This window comes from Macrobrachium nipponense, chromosome 2 (assembly GCF_015104395.2).
Source record: "Macrobrachium nipponense isolate FS-2020 chromosome 2, ASM1510439v2, whole genome shotgun sequence".
NCBI lineage: Eukaryota > Metazoa > Arthropoda > Malacostraca > Decapoda > Palaemonidae > Macrobrachium > Macrobrachium nipponense.
Genome location: NC_087201.1, coordinates 138,887,309 through 138,904,965, shown reverse-complemented (window position 1 = coordinate 138,904,965; position 17,657 = coordinate 138,887,309).

Sequence of the window (17,657 nt, the reverse complement as noted above, 5' to 3'; positions counted from 1 at the left end):
AAAAATTTTTCACTTGCTATTAAAACCATACGAAATCATTCTAAAGCTTCTTTTATATTCTGTCCATGAAGTATTGATTTATCAGCATTGGCTGATTAAACTTAAATTACTCTTCTTTCGTAACGTCATTCAAGGAATTTTACACAATTGTACTGATCACCTGGCATGATCTCTCTATTCGTGCTTATTTTATATTTGTAGATCGATGTTTACTTAGGGATGAAAATCCATCGGGTGAAGCATTCTCTTACATATCTATTTTGATGTGAAGACCAACGGAAGACAAAAAGAAAGAAGCGAAAAGGAGAGTAGAGAAAGTGGGGAGGACACGAGAGCCTCACAATATAAAAGCAAATAAAAACTGCGCCGAGGTTTCTCTGGCGTAATCGTGTTTTCTGTACTATGTATAATGCTGTATAACACCATCAACCGGCAGCTCTACAGTAGCTCACCAGATGCGGTAGAGTGAGGGTGCATCCCGCAGCTCCGGAAAGCGCTGTTGGGTGCACGTTCCATGGCCAACTTTAACCTTTAAATAAAATAAAAACTACTGAAGCTAGAGGGCAACAGTTTGGTATGTTTGATGATTGGATAGTGGATGATCAAAATACAAATTTGCTGTCCTCTTGCCTCAACTAAAAGGCTAACGATTATCATAAGACAGATTTTGTGTAAGTAAATTTCTGAGTACAGAGTATTTGTTTATATGGATTAAAACTGTTGTCCATACCCCTTTAAGTCATACATGAATATCATCTCTTTATTATAGCAAAACATCATATACATACATGCTATATACATGAGTATATATACACGCATATATATATCTGTACATACACACATACACACACACATATATAATTTTATATATACCCACTTCTACTCTTTGCAGAACGGTATTCCACAGATTAAAAGGTTCAGTGACTTTTTATTTCCCTCTACTGCAAAACTTTCACATTTTCTTCCCCCATATCATTTTCCAAAGTTTACCAAACATTCCTTCCTTTTAAAGACGGTAGTCCACCCTTTCTTTCCTTTTCCTCTTCTTGCTTTCTATAGGGATATATTAGCAATGAAAATGAGGTTGCCTGTAAGTAGAATATCTGAAAATACTCGCACTGAGTCGCAGACTTTATAAGCAGATTTATCCCTTCACAGTACTCAGTCATGATGCTAATAGTATCATTGATAGTAATGTTTAACGTTACTTAGGCAGAGCTGCTAATGATCATCCTATTAGTAATGTGATATAATAAATAATAAGGATTTTTTTCCTACTTTATATCCAATCAAATATTATACGAATTCCTATTTCAGATTAACAAACACCGCAGGCGATGAAAAGCCAGACCAACTTCAATCTATGACATCACAGATATATTTAGATTCACTGTTTCAATCTTGACTGCATGTTGGTCTGTATTTCTAAAAAATCTAATCCATTTTAATTCAAATCTATATTTGTAAATAAAAAATTAAAATGTCAAAACCATCGATTCAATGCCCATTTACGACTGTATCCAAAACAATAGTATGTGGCCAACTGAGGTTGGTAAGACAAAATGACAACAAATAAAGGATAAGGGGTCGTCTTTCAAATACGAAGTCCTGAAAATTCTGGTTCCAAGCAATTACCCGTGAAAAACAGAATCTACAGTGTTTCAAAATATTTAAATATTTTTCATACTATCCTTTATTATGCTTCCATTTAATGCTATGCAGATTAAACATTCATCAGTTCTAACTTACGCTACGAACACAAAATACCATTCCTTTTGTTTACACCATGCAAATGAAATTAATTTTCTGTTTCAATTTATGCTTCCCAAAACATTTTTCTTTTTCACTGCATTCCATTTCGACGAAAGCTTGCTATGCATTTTTAGGCACTTAATGACATTACATTTTACTCATTCAAGTATAACGAGGAATTACTATTACCATTATTATTTTGAGTATTAATTGTACTCCTAATTAGCACGAACCAACCACATAGGTAATATGGAACCAATTACAAGAAAAAAAGAGAGAAGGGGGAACCATGAAGCTCGTATGATCGAGATGATCACAGTAAAATACAATATTTATAGAAAATCAAGAGAGGAAAGGAAAGTAAAAATGAAGATGAAACGAACACAGAAATTGAAAGCGAAATTGCAATTTCTCAAATATTTATACGTTATATATCGGTATTCATACCGCGGAGAAACAAATCCAAAGGAATGTAACTGTAGAAATATGTTTAAAAATTAAATATGCAGAGACCGTTCGAGAATCTGGGCAGATTCTCGAAAGCTCTCAACCTCTGGATAGTTTTATTTCTAAATATATATTTGCAGTTATATACTGTGGATTTGTTACTCTATTTTAATATTTGTGCAACTACAAGTATCTTTTAATTATAAAAACTTTTTTATTTGAACCTTGCATTGGTTAATCTTTTCCTTACAGGCAACACTATTTCTTGCCAGCATGTTAGCACAAAGCTGTTCAGACAGAACAGTTTCCATCGTAACTAATGTTACGATGAGGACATTGCTGTTGAAAGCGCCTGAGTGGCGTGGTTAGTATGGTGTTTATGTTCCACTTCGGTGGTCGCGGATTCGATTCTCGGCCATTCCATTGAGGAGTGAGAGATGTGTATTTCTGGTGATAGAAGTTCACTCTCGACGTGGTTCGGAAGTCACGTAAAGCCGTTGGTCCCGTTGCTGAATAACCACTGGTTCCATGCAACGTAAAAACACCATACAAACAAACATTGCTGTTGACATAATGTGCACCCTTTCCCGTAAAGGTCTTATTAAAAACCTACGTAAGTTGTGAGGGCATAAACGTACGAGGAGGTGACAGGTGTCAAAATGAAAAAAGGATTCCTGCACACGTGTCACTGATTACGTGGGAGTGTATCCTGTTTCCATGTCGAGGCTTATTTCAGTAACAGAATATAGGAAAGAGGAAAATCAATTGTTAAGCTACTGGGTTGTATCTTCTTGAAGACCTGTTAGTTTTACTAATACAACAACGGTTCAGGTCACCTTATTTCATAGCTTCCAGCTCTGTATGCTAGAGCTCTAATAAAATAGATGAAAGAAAACGTTCATTAGTGATGTATCTCTTTCGAATACACGGCACTGCTACAAGGTTGATAGTTAACACCATCCATATATTCAATGGATATTCTGAAATACTGACATAGGAGATAATATATTCAGAAAGGTATTAGCCCATTCTCGCTGAGCATTGGGGGGACGAGGTTGCCAACCCCCAAAACCCTTCTCTGAGGGGTTCAACACATCCCAGTCGACCAAATAACAATTTATTAATATACACACGTATATGAAAATACAGATATAAAGAGAGAGAGAGAGAGAGAGAGAGAGAGAGAGAGAGAGAGAGAGAGAGAGAGAGAGAGAGAGAGAGGGCAGCTTAATTCTAGTCTCAGCTAGAATCATATACACACACGTAGAGAACCACATGAACACGTCCTCTCATTCTCGCCTCAACACTCAAAGCGTTTCACGAGACACCGGGAATGCTGAGCATCAGATAAACGTTGGAATAGGAAAGTCAATACAGACGTTGCTCACGAGAATTCGCTGTCTTTAGCCTTGAGACAATTACATCTTGTCATGAAGGGAGCGTTTGCAAATTAGAACCTCACGGCTGAATATTGGGTTGATGAAGGGTCCGGTGGTGGCCTCTGTTGTTGAAACAAATATTATATTCCCTTCAGTCACTCCTTCTCTTCTCTCTCTCTCTCTCTCTCTCTCTCTCTCTCTCTCTCTCTCTGGTATACGTAGTGAATACATACGTGTATATAGTATATATATATATATATATAATATATATATATATATATATATATATATATATATATACGTATACATTTATATAATGTATCGCACACGTACATTATATATATATATATATATATATATATATATATATATATATATATATATATATATATATACATACATACACACACGCACGCACACACACGCGCACGCGCACACACACACACACTTATATATATATATATATATATATATATATATATATATAAATGTATATATATGTATGTAGAATCTACTGGTCATTTTTACCAGATACAGATGAAATTGTAATAGCCACAATACCCTCTTAGCTTCTCAAATTCTTTGCTCTTTTTTTGAATACGCTTGTCACTACAAAGTCTTGAGCTCCAACTTCAAAGAAATCTCAAGAGATCATGATGTCCGGTATCGGGAAACACGTGAAACGAACCTACGATACCATAATCACGACGAGGTCACCTGGCCGACCTGGCCACGAGAATTTACTTTGTGACTTTTCTCGAGGTCAGGTCGGCAAGGTGACCTCGTCGTGATTACTGTATCGCGGGTTCGTTTATCGCTACCGGACATCATGATCTCTTCAAATTACTTTGTAGTTGGAGCTCAAGGCTTAGAAGTGACAAGCGTATCCAAAAAAAAGAGCAAGGAATCTGAGAAGTTAAGAAGGCATTGTGGCTATTACAAATAATATATATATATATTATAATATATATTATATATATAATTAAATATTATATCACTATATATATATAAAGTGAATAGTCATAAATAAATAAAAACCCAAAAACGATTAATGCCAAGAAAAAGGAATTGCTTTTAATACCTGATTATGCAGAGAAAGAAAAAATCTGAATCTTTCCCATAAATACTTGGAAACTCAGCATGATGAATCGGGAGCGAAGTCTTAGCCAAAGAGCAACTTTTCTATTCTTTGCGCCAGTAAATGCTTATTCAGTTTCTCAGAGGGAAAATGGCAGAAGACAAAAATCCAAAGACAACGTCAACAGAGAAAACAATTCATGTGATAACAGATCGATGTTTTTAAGTAAGCTGAGAACGGGATAATAATGGGCACGAAAACACCTGATTAATGAAAGAAAACTACGAGGAATATAACAATAATAACTTTTCGTACTGACGGAATGATTAAAAACTCAACGAAACGACAACAAAGAAAGAAAAATAAACTGCAGTCCTCACAACAAAGAAGACTGACAAAAGAGCAAAACTTTACAATGATATTGTTGGAGAGCGAAAGTAATCTCGAATGGTGACGTGTAACGAAAACTAAATTATAATCATCAAAGCTAAGCTTTAAAGAGACATTTTAATAATAAATGAAGATAACAAGACAATGTTAAGAGAAGATATTATTACGTATGACTTCTTCCGTGGGTATATATCAGAACGTCAGATAATTAGTAGGTTGGTAAATCTGATGCATCAGCGTCAATGACTGGCAATTTGAAATGATTCTTGTTTCCTGCATATAACAAATTAGAGAAGCAATCAACTCTATTTACCTTCCTTGACTGACCCTTTTTAGTTGGTATTACGTGGTGTATACCCACCTACTTACCTTTCGCTTAAAATATATACACAGCCTGCATATGCAATTACTAATTTCACTTTTCCATGGGAAACGGCATGACTCTGCAGGACCTGAAAAATCAACTTCAGTCCTACTATGTATACTTATTGCATCCTGCACATACGTTATTGTTATTTTTTTCGCTATGGGAAAACTACTTAGCGAATTAAAATGAATTATATAATAATTTTTTGCAAGTTTTACCTCTTGGATTTACTAAATTTACTTACTAACAGGAACTAGTTTTGACTGAAACAAGAGAATCTGTATGATGAGAGAGAGAGAGAGAGAGAGAGAGAGAGAGAGAAGGGTACAAAAGGAAGATGCCACGATTGCTTGAATACTCCCCAAGAGACGACATAAAAACGACCCAGACACGACTCGCGTAACTGGCAAATCAATACCGTGTTACGGAAATCCAAAATCACCACCGACAGCTTCAAATTACTTCCGGGTTCGGTGGTGGCGTCGTCGGAGAGAGAAGTCTGCCAGAGATGTCGTTACTCCACAAAACTCTCTCGGGATTTTGGGTTGGAAAATAATCATAGAAATGGTGCACCATTGACAGTGATCCCATTTTACTCCTAAAGCTTCTGGCCTTGAGTATTTATTGCTATAGTTTGTCACTATAGGGAATGATGCTTTTATGATATGCGCTGGTTGCGAAAGGAAGAAACCATTGTGTGAATAGAATTTATTTAAATTTTTGGATTTAGTATATTTCAAATAAGTTACGATAAGCGTCCTATTACATTGTTTTGTGTGATTTTATTTGGTAGTCAAGTGGCTTGTTTTTTTTACAAATAAAAACTCCTGTGTAAATCTATAAGTAAAATGTCAAGCAAAGCCTTTGTCTTTAAATTCAGCAACTTCTATGTATCCTACTTCGAGGCGGCAGAACGTTGATAACAACAGCTAAAGAACTGTTGACAGATTAGACTGAATTCATGAAATTTACTCACTTAGCTCGAGAAGAAATATACTTCACGGAATTTTGTCTCTGTGCTGAAAGCAACCTATTTATTTTCTCTGCAAATCGTGAAGTTTGCCCTGACAGCTTTTATATATATTATATATATATATATATATATATATATATATATATATATATATATATATATATATACATATTATATATATATATATATATATATATATATATATATATATATATATATAAAATATTCAGGAGTCCCAGGAAGACAGCGGTCTAAGAAGCATGCTTTATTTATTTGAGAACGTTTTCATGTTGCTTCAACACATCATCAGTCTGCAATAATTAAAATTTTACTTGATAAATTACAAGTTAAAAGTACAAATTATTACCAAAAAATTCAGCTAAAAATCATTTAAAACTTTTAAAATAAAAAACAAAACATGAGCGAGAAAGCTACCTATTCAGGGAAAGGAAAAGAGTCAAGTGACCACAACAGTTCATACATGCCCAGACAACACTTATGCCAGAGAGAGAGGAGACGAAGAAACATTATATATATCTTTTCGGGCCCTTTTCGTCTCTGCCATTTAAAATCTTTCCATTTAAGTGAACGAAGGTACTTCTTTTCTCCCTACTTATACAAAGGGAACGAAGAATGCTTTAGAGCAACTCACTCCCAGATTGGTCCTGTCAGGAGAAATTACTGGGAAAGGATTTGGTCATCTGATTTTTGCGTAGAAATAAAAACTATAGTACGACCATAGGAGGGAACGAGAGGGAGAGCAAGAAACTGAACCGAAAAGAAGAAGAAGAGGGAAAAAGGCACAAGAAAAGTCAGCTCACTATAAAAATTAGGTCACAACTATAGTGGAATTAGTTATGGTATATTCTATGGCAGAAAGAGACTGGAACAGTCTTTGAAATGGTCAGAAGTAGTTAAAGTGGAAATGGGAGTGGAAAAGCAGTCTCATGAACAGAAGCGAGACAAGACTTTAATGGTTTAGAGATATAGGAGTTAGCCATATCTGTATAAGACCATTAAACCGCCCCTAATTAAGGTGAGAATACCGTTGTCGATAACTAGATGAAAAGTACTTACATTCATTTTCAAATGCTAATTCCATGGAGAAAACATTAATAATAGCATTACTAGGGTTACTGTCCTTACACATGCATATGCAATGACAACAAATCGATTAAGTTTTCTCAGCGCATATATTTTACCTTTCAAAGAACTATAAATATGCCGTTTGTAAACTAAAACAGCATCAAAGAACGTTTTCTTGTGAAATTACCCAGCCACCTACTCGAGAGCTCATGAAGAAGAGCTTTTATTCATCTTCTTCTCGGAACATTACGTGAATCCCTCTCCTTTTACTTTCTTTCAGGGCAGAGTGTCATCTTTAAATAATGAGAGCTTTTGTTCAACGCATGGTCATTGTTCCTTAAGAATATAACAGAATAAAAGTAATATGTCACAAGAACAGCGTCCATCTTCTCCTAGCAAAATGTCCCCTTTGTTTCGGAGCATAATGCTGGGCACTTTTGTCGTTGCTATTTTGTGAGAAAAAGGCGGCATTTTAGTTTTGATATGAAAATAATTCAGCAGCTACTAAAGCCCTCTATACGTCTTATAATAAATTTACTGTCAATGAAAATACCATCGACAACTAACGAAGGCTTTCAATGAATTACACCGGCGTTTTCATAATGGAATGATTCCTTGTATGTACAGTATATATTTTACAAGGCGAAAAACTGATTTTATAAGTATCATAAAAGCGTAGGAAGTGGTTACATAAATTGTTTTCCAAGAGCAGCCAGTATTGGAATGGAATATAGAGGTTAGGTCAAAGGCCAAGCGCTGGGAAGGGCAGCCAATATTAAATTAATGTTTGTTTGGAATATAACAGACTGATTACGAGCTGTCAACCGTAGCTGTATAAAGAACAAAAATAACTCGAAAGAGATAGAAAAAGTTATGATGTTTTCCCTGCAGTTCTTTTTGCACAAAGTTTTCTCTGATACAGAAAAGATTTTGAGATGAATACTCAGCCTTAATATTTTAATCAAACTCTGACATAAAATGTGAGTGTTTAATGAAAGTCACGACTCATACGATTATTAAATACCTAAATGTTTTACACCACTGTTTTCTGTGCTACAGCAGTGAGTAGTTTCAATTGACATTTGTAATGTCAATGCACCAGAATACATGGAAATTATGAGTTAAATTTAATGGCAAATAAATCAAAATGCTACACGCAACCCAATATTGAAGTGAATTACTTATATAACTGAAAAAGAGGATGTTCTGCAAAAAATATTATTCACACGAATTTTCTTTGTGACTTTTCCTGCTAATCTATAATATTCATTTGTTAATCACGTGATGTCAGTCTGAAGTCAAGGAACGTCAGAACTTACAATGCAACAAAAATGAAAAAAAGGATAAAATCCTGGGCTTGGAAATGTTAGAGGCGATAATTGATGAATATGAACAGACACTGATAATCAAGTGGTTCACAAAACACTAGCTAAAACTTTCTTACCAGAATATGAAAAAGAAGGGAAAACAAAATACGAGAAAATAAAATAAAAATATATCTAAGGAACATAAAATGGAAGGAACAAAAACGTTCAAGCCATGGAATGCCACTATATATATACATATATATATATATATATATATATATATATATGTATATAGATATAATAATATATATTGTAATATATATAGATTATATATAGATATAAGAGGGATTCTACAATTATACATATATATAAATTATATATAATTGCTATAAAGGAAAACAGTTAAATATAGGTTATATGGTATATGATTAATTATAATATATTAGATAATCTTTATTATAATAAATAATATATATATATAGATTATATATATAATATTATTATATATGCATACATACATACATACCATACACATATACACACATATACGTGTGTGTGTGTGTTGTATATGTATGCATAAAGAATATATACATGTATGTACGTAAGTAATGAAGAAGCTGTAAAAAAACGAACAATAGCCCAGGAAATGCTTTCCTAAGTACCCATCATCCGGAAGCGACAGCAGCAGTTTTGCATATATAACCCATAACATTCCTCTACGCTTTCCGTCGACGTTTTCCGTTGTTGTATACAGCGGACAAAGGGTCATCTTGCATGCTTTTAGTAGATATTCTAATAGAGAATACGATATTACCATGTTACACACATACACACACACACACACACCCACCAAGAACCAGAGAGACGAGAGACACCATGAGAGAGAGACGAGAGAGAGAAGAGAGAGAGAGAGAGAGAGAGAGAGAGAGAGATCAGCATTATGTTCGATATACAAAACCAATAGAAGTTTATTAAAGCTTCGTCATCTTTATTTCAAATATAAAACGATTAATGATTGTCAGACTTTAAATCTTTGAGGAACAGCAATGAAAATTACAAGTAGCTGGAATTTTCTTTTCAGCTTGATCAATTCTGAGATAATTTAAATAAATTCTTGCATGATATAAATAGGGTTATATGTTGGGGTATGACAAAGTAAATAAAACTCTTGAAGGAACTGGCTGATCAAATCTCCAACTGTAAGTATGCAATAGAAATAAACAAATTATTTTTTTTGAAAATGACAGCAAAAATCAAATACTACACTTTTACTATATATTCCGAACGTCAAGTTTTCATCTAAAAAACAAAATATTGGAAGTAACTCTGAATGTGTCATTTTAAAAGAAATACATAAAGACCAATTGTAATAGTGATTCTTCTCCATTAGCAGCCATAAAGCACTTCAGATTCAAATTGCTTTGGTATGATTTGATGAGAAATTTATTTTGCGCCTATCGAGGTCAAAATGAATTCATCCGCTACCAGAAAATACGTTTTCTCGTGTTACTGTTTTTTTTTCTTACCGTTAACGTAATTTCTGTAAGAGGTCTGCAAGCCTTCATTTCAATTTGGCTACGCGTCACTGTTATTATTTGCAGCAAACCAGAGAAGGGGAGCAAGTGAAACCAACATAATGAAGAACATAAGTCGTAGACCGATGGGAAATACTGGGAATGATTTGAATTTGTTTTCGGGTTCCGTGTTCATTGTGTGAGTAATGAAAAGGTAAGAGGGGAAGCAGGAAGGCATTCAAAAGAGGGTTGCATTTGGAGGCAAGTTTTTCAATAGAAAAAGGGTTGCAGATGACTAGGTTTCAGTGAATTGAATATAATTTCACTTCTTGTCAGAAAGAAAATTTGAAAATGAGTTTGGTTGTTCAAGTAGAACCAAAGTTTTATACACTGACAGGTATGTCTAAAAAGTGAATAATCGGATCTTTGAGGAGTAATCTAGGCACCAGGTCACGTTAGGGAGGAGTCATATCATGGTCATCCAGATAATCAAGAAGGGTGGTTCTCGATGATGCATAGACGAGCGTGCCAAGTGTACCACCGTTAGTCGCCAAAAGTGAAACTTATGAGACGAAGAGAGGCGGACCTACCCACTGGGGATAGAATGTTCCTCTAATTCCTTTCGCTGCTTTAGATGCTATCAAAGATTTGATCTTGTCTTCCATTATTTCACTTCTGTTATTTAGGAAGTGTTATTGTGAAATATGAGAGCACCTTTTACTGTGCTACATAATTCATAAGTATTCTGATAAACCATGGCTGAATGTTTAAATCTTTTTCTGTAGACTACATCCAACGTGTGGGTTGTGACAACAATATAAAGTTTACTGAATCTAGAAGCTCCTTCAAGTTCCTCTATCCTGCCTTCCAGAATTCTACCACTTTCCCAACATACCACCGGCTGCAATCGTCACAGGAAGGGATACTGTACACTTTGATATTTGTAGCCAATTCCTACCGTATTACTCCTAACTAAACCATTTCCTATTACCTTACTAGACTTAAGGAAAACACTTAAACTATCTTTCTCATTCCTACTGCTACTTCACAAAGCTTCATGATTTTTATATTTACTTGTTCATGAGAAGGAAGAAGAGGAAAAATTATTAATATTATTGAAGGTGTGCTATACGAGTTTAGGATTGAACATTTTGTTAATTAATTCGGTCTGAACGTTCGAGTACAGGAAGTATTGACAGAACATGACAGTTATTTTGTAGCATACATATATACATACACAAACACACACACATATATATATATTATATATAAATGTATTTATATATGTGTGTACCTAATTTTACGTCGGTGATTCTGAGCGAAAAACACAACGCAAAGATGTTATATGAAAACAAGTAAATAAACTTGAATTAGGGAAGAAAAAAATATAAGACAGACTGGCTGTCAAGCCAGTCACTCAGATACAAAACCAAATGTTATAAACTTTACTCGTAATTGACAGCTGAATCTCGAGCTTTTGTGGTCCAGTAAAGTTATCGTGAAAATGAGCTTTTGAAACAACTATTATTGTCTGGGAAAATTCTCCCGCCCTCTCTCTTTTTTATTTATTTACCGTAAGTTATCGATGAGAAGCATTGTTATCATAATATTTATTCTTAACAATAATAATGGATTATTGTCGATGATAGAGAACGAATTCTTGTTTAATTCTTCTAAGTAGCTCAATGTCAACTTTTCCGCTTTAAATGAATTAATTACCGTGTTTTTAAACGTCTTTTCAAGTAAAAGAAAAATAGCCAATTTATTTTCGCTTTCTTTCTCTAAAATATGTCCTACGATTTTGCAGAGCAAGTGCATGAAATAATATTTTTTGATTCAACGGTCGTTGAAAAAGAGTCAGAAATGGAATGAGGACAGGTATATTGCATTTTTGGACTTAGAAAAGTATTGGACGGTGTACCCAGTTCTTCAATATGGGATGCGATGAATGATGAGTATTATGAAATTCCTGGGAAAGACAGGGGCAATCTATATCACCTGCCAACATATTAAAAACAGAGCGAAGTGCTGCGCTGAAAGCGATGACTGTTTTGAGTCAAATCTGGGGAGAGGCAAGAAAGCATTCGATCAACGTTCTTTGTTTTCAAATCAGGCCAGGAACAAGAGCCTTCCTTCAGATGAATGAGGACAGGTATATTGCATTTTTGGACTTAGAAAAGTATTGGACGGTGTACCCAGTCCTTCAATATGGGATGCGATGAATGATGAGTATTATGAAATTCCTGGGAAAGACAGGGGCAATCTATATCACCTGCCAACATATTAAAAACAGAGCGAAGTGCTGCGCTGAAAACGATGACTGTTTTGAGTCAAATCTGGGGAGAGGCAAGAAAGCATTCGATCAACGTTCTTTGTTTTCAAATCAGCCCAGGAATGAGAGCCTTCCTTTAAGGATGAAAATGATTCTAAACTATTTCATAGAATTTATACATTTGACAATAAACTCTGCCTACTACATCTACAACTAAAAAATAATTACACATCTTTACGTAAATACAGGAAGATGGCTACGAGCCCTGGACACTAACGTAAGTGACTATACTCTGTTTTTTTCCATCTGTCCACCAGCGTGTGGTGTTTGCGTATGGTAACACTGCGTCCCGAGCTTTAGATAGTTACATTCAGCTTACATTCAACAATAATAATAACCTTATTTCGAATATTAACGGTGTAATTCGCATACTGTAAATTATTAAAACACTTTTCAGTTGCAAATGTACACCCAGATATCCTTTTATTCACATAAAACTTATACATAGCGTAACTATTTAAAGCCCGGGACGCAGTGTTACCATGCGAAAACACCACAGGCGGATGGACAGATGGAAAAAAACAGAGTATAGTATCCAGTTATAAAAAGCAGACTGACAGAAGGTACTACAAGACTATTGACTAAGAGATTTCTGGATTAGAAACTACATGAAAAAAAGACCCATTGGAAGACCAAAGAAGAGAAGGAAGGAGAATCAGCATTTTTAAAATAATTCAGCCTATCTTGCTAGGCTTCTCTGGATCTCTATACATAAGAACCCGAGAAAATCATCTATTTACCGGATCTTTTCCATACTGAAAATAATAATTACTGATTTGCTTTTTATTGCCCTAAACTTTTTCATAGTTTTTACCAGTTGTGGACTTGATTGAACGTGGAATCATCGTCAACTTAATTCTAAATATTTCACAATTAGGCAAAGAAAATATTTGAGGGTTAAAATTCAGTGATTATGCGCAATACAAGTAAAATATTTCTTCGGAGCAACTGAGTTTTCTATATAGCGCATAATGCTGTATGAGCCGCGGCCCATTTAGCTTTCAGCCACGACCGGATGGTGGCCTGTCCTATAGCGTTGCCAGACGCACAATCATGGCTTACTTTAACCTTGGACAAAATAAAAACTACCGAGGCTAGAGGGCTGTAATTTGAAACGTTTGATGATAGGAGGGTGGATGATCAAATGACCAATTTGCAACCCCTTAGCCTCAGTAGTTTTTAAGATCTGAAGCCAGACAGATAAAGTGCGGACGGACAGACCAAGTCATCTCAATGATTTTCTTTTACAGAAAACTGAAAATCATGGATTTTAAAAGAAGCCAGTTTAAGAATGATTAAAAAGGGGACAAAAGGGCGATGATGGGGACTCCCGAAAGAAACCGGGGATTTGCGCAAACGGGGGGGGGGGGGGGGGGGGGGGGGCAGGGTCCCGCTAAATGAAGGTTGTGAATTAATCGGCTTCACAGTTCCGTGAGAAACTTCTCGGGATATAAATCCGTCGCCGGGACGAACTTTTCGCTCTCTTCCGTCACAGATCTTCCATTTTTTATCCTCCTAAATCATTCCGAACTCCTCCAGTGGAGAAGCATCCATTTCTTCTCCCTTCGTGCTCGCGGATGATACACGCCACTTTAAATGCTAACGGGAGTCGGAGCTCATATCTACGACTTCCATATCTTAAGGCGCTTTATGAGAATAGGGTGCTGCAGGAAAGGACTAACGAGGGGCGCTACTTTTCTCGTATGTTTGCATTAAGTAAAGTCATGTCTCGCTGAGAATTATAGGCGACGAGTCCTTTCCAAAGGTGTTTTTAGTTTCCATCCATTATGTTTGGTGTCATCTAAAACGTCCATATGCATCACCTCATTGGGAAACAACTTCCAAAATGCTTTAGCATATGTAATCGGCAGGTATGGTAGTGTAAAAGCAACCTTCTAATAAATGCAAGATTACGTAACAAACCCTACATACTAATCAAATTGCGTAAAATATTATTGGTAATTTACTTTATGTGATAAAAGTTTACTATTATAGAAGTGGAGGTTCATTTCAATCTAGCGGCATGACGTAGTATAAAATAAAAACTTAAACAAACTTGGGAAAAGCAGGTAAAAATCACAATGAAAAGAAATTTCACATGTATACTAAATATGTATTTTCCTTTGTATTAGAATGAAAACAGTCATATACAAAATCTCAAGTAATGAATAAATAAAAGAGCAAATTTTTCATATAAACACAAACACTCGCGAAGCGGTATGAAGGGAACGGTTGAAAAGAATAAATGTTCATTTACATACAGGTGAAGGTGATAGCCGTGACTGTGATAATTATGGGGAATAATATTAAAAATGCAAATGTACAGTAGGACTGTGGGCAAACTGATTGCACTACGCAACGTTCATCAGCTCGAGTTTTCCCAAAACTCTGACCCACTTCCGGCCGTAGGGAACCTGTTCGGCCAGCACTATGTTTACTTTTTCCCAGACACAGACTAACTGTTGCATATATCAAGCAGAATTGGGTATAATAGCCTCAACACAGCAACTTAATGTTGGAAAGCAACAAGGCTGAACATATTTAATCTTTCTTACTCGGTTTTACTCTTTATTCTTTGATATATTTTTCAGATTTTCAGTTCAATCTTTTACTTAGATGATTCTGAAACACTTCTCCACATTGTCCAGTCTTTGAGAATATGCCACAGTTGAAAATGTTAACAAGAACTTGCATTATTCCATTACAAAAATAGTTTATGCACGAGCTAATTTCTAAAAACAGGACTTGTCACTCCGGGAAAGCGAGAGACCAGATACAGCCCCACGGTAGCTGCACCCCTCAAAACTTACTCGGGATAACCACTCTAACACCTATAAACGTGCAAGATGAAACTGCATACAACACAGGCACAAGAACACAAAAAATTGACCTTGAAGTTGACTTGAATCGCTGAGTTGCAGGATTGTAATTCATCTTAATGAAATTCTGCCCAGTGAGCCGTTGGAACCCTTCCATAAAAGTCCACTGGCTGAGAAACATTCATGCGGTGGGGCCCCAACACAGGCCTGTGAATACATAGGTAGGCTTTGGAGGGGTGGCAGCACTAGGTGAATACTATACTCTGTTTTTTTCCATCTGTTCATTCGCTGTGGTGTTCGCGCATGGTAACACTGCGTCTCTGGCTTTAAATAGTTACGCTATGTGTAAGTTTTAGGTATATAAAAGGATATCTGGGTGTACATTTGCAACTGACAAGTGTTTTAATAATTTACTGTATGCGAATTACACCTTTAATATTCGAAATAGGATATTATTTAAAGCCCGGGACGCATTGTTACCATGCGCAAACACCACAGGCGGATGGACAGATGGAAAAAAAAAACAGAGTATAGGTGTGCTCAATGTCACTACTGTGACACCATGCATGGGGAATGATTAACAGTATTGAGTGATGGCGATGCTATAGTTGCGCACGGGGAAAATGGCTGCCCATCACGAATTTTTTTCACGAGTCGTGCATCCAGTCACACCTTCGTAGTCGTATAAAGAGACTTAGGGGTCTGGTGCGTGCGGCGCTAAGGACTTCAATCACTTCATGAGAGACCCCGGAATAAGAAGGTATGTATTCCAGTACTTACGAGGTTTGGAGGGAGTGCTTTTGATACATAGTCATTAATTTACGAGTTTTAGGGATTAAAACCAGAAAGGAGAGGGGAACCAAAGCCAGCTGCATGCATACACCAAAACCAGAACTGTGGAGAGACTGATAACGCATGTTTCTGCTAACGGGAGACATAGATATTTTAGAGGACGGAGAGGTAGAAATAGCTTGCAAGGAAAACATGAATGAAAATGGTGCAAAAAGCAGCGAACTTCCACAGATCGAAAGGGGAATCACACGGTTCAGATAAGGAAGAGTGCGTGGATTCATATGGTCATCATGAAGCAAATATATATATATATATATCTATATATATATATATATATATATATATATATATATATATATATACATATATATATACACATACATACATACACACACATATACACACACACACACACACACACACACACATATATATATATATATATATATATATATATATATATACACACACATCTATAAAAGATATAACTGACAATTAAAGAAGGGAACTAATAACTTTGAATCCTGCTTGAGACCTGAGTTTTAATTCTCACATTTATCAGTTCAAACATTTATAGATATCACGAATGAAAATTATATATATATATATATATATATATAATATATATATATATATATATATATATATACGTATGTATGTTATGTATATATATACAACGTTTTATTCAAACTTCGAGACCTGCTGTTGCCAGTACAAAAAACTATAGCAATGATTTTAGTAGCTGTAACTTTATCAGCAAATATCATTCGACAATTCCACAAAGAATACTCCACATCGCAGTCTGCAAGCAAGCAAAAGGCCACATCTGACTCCAGGGAATTAACGCAATTTGATTTCGCCGAACTGATAAAAGGATTACGCAACAACTTTGTTATTTGGGCTTTTGGCGAAACTTAGTTTAGCCTCGATTTCAGGAGGATTTTACTGTTGCTGTGTCAGATCGCTGCACCTCATTTGCATTTACGTCGTCACTGATCACTGAACTTATAAATTTTACAGGAATGAAATAAAACAAGGGACATGCAAAAAGTAAAACAGAATGTACTTCATTCAAATGAATCATAAGTTTTAATGAAAATTTTGTTCTAGTTCGTGGTCTTCAAAATCCCTCTATCACTCCGTGAATGCGTTAACTTTTTCAAATAAAATGACGTTAAAATTAGAGAGCAGAATACAATGTAACAAATTAATTTTAGAGGAAAACCTGCCATGTGCTGTTATTCATAGGCTATCAAATATTTAACTTCAATCTTTCATTCCATCTATTTATCCCTATACGTAAAGTCCCACTTTATAATGTCTCCTTTTCCTACTGTATCTGCAGCATTTCTTTCTTGCGCTTATTTATTTAGCTATTATATGTTGATTAAATTTTTCTCATTCTTCATTGCTTCATGGCA